Below are 893 nucleotides of genomic sequence, written 5' to 3' on the forward strand. Positions count from 1 at the left end.
TCGATGGGAGCCATTTTTATTCAAACCACCGCACCCTGTCAGGGAAAGGTGGTTTCAGGAGATGATGGCATGAGAGCTGTCACTGTTATCTTAGTAATGCCTGTATCTTTAATGCACACACTGGTTCAAGGTAAAGTAAAGAACTTCAGTGGCCTAAAAGAAGTTATAGCTATCTCTGACAGTCTTTGAGTTCCTCTAAATCACATGGACTTCTTCTTCTTCTTCTTCTTCTTTCTTCTTCTTCTTCTTCTTCTTCTTCTTCTTCTTCTTCTTCTTCTTCTTCTTCTTCTACTTCTTCTCCTTCTCCTCCTCCTCCTCCTCCTCCTCCTCCTTCTTCTTTTTCTTCTTTTTATTATTATTATTATTTTTTTTTTGAGACAGGGTCTCACTATGCAGCCCAACCATCCTGGGACTTGATATGTAGACCAGGCTGCCCTCAAACTCAGACATCCACCTGCTGCGGCCTCCCAAGTGCTGGGATTACAGATGTGTGTCTCCATTCCCAGTCCATGGATGTGTTTGTCCATATACATGAGCAAGGCCCTCCAAGAATTTCATAATTTAAATACATTGGCATATAGGTTCAACCTCTGCCAACAATTTAAAAAGAAAGAACAATTTTAATATATCTCATTAGGAAGCTGAAGAAAGAATCCGAATGAGTTGCTTCTGATGAGATTTCGGAGCCTAAACCGAGTGTTGAAAAGTTAACCACCAATCTCTGTCATTGTCACTTTATTCATTCTGTCTCCATGCCTTGAGTCATACCCTACTTAGTCCTTGTATGTGGTGATAAGTGACTTAAATCGTTTTGGAGATTATTAAAAGACCCTTGAGACTTGCGCTTACTTCTTTTTTGCTCAGCTTTGCATCTTTTTCCTTTGGAAGTCGGT

The sequence above is a fragment of the Acomys russatus genome, chromosome 21 (assembly GCF_903995435.1).
Source record: "Acomys russatus chromosome 21, mAcoRus1.1, whole genome shotgun sequence".
NCBI classification, from domain to species: domain Eukaryota; kingdom Metazoa; phylum Chordata; class Mammalia; order Rodentia; family Muridae; genus Acomys; species Acomys russatus.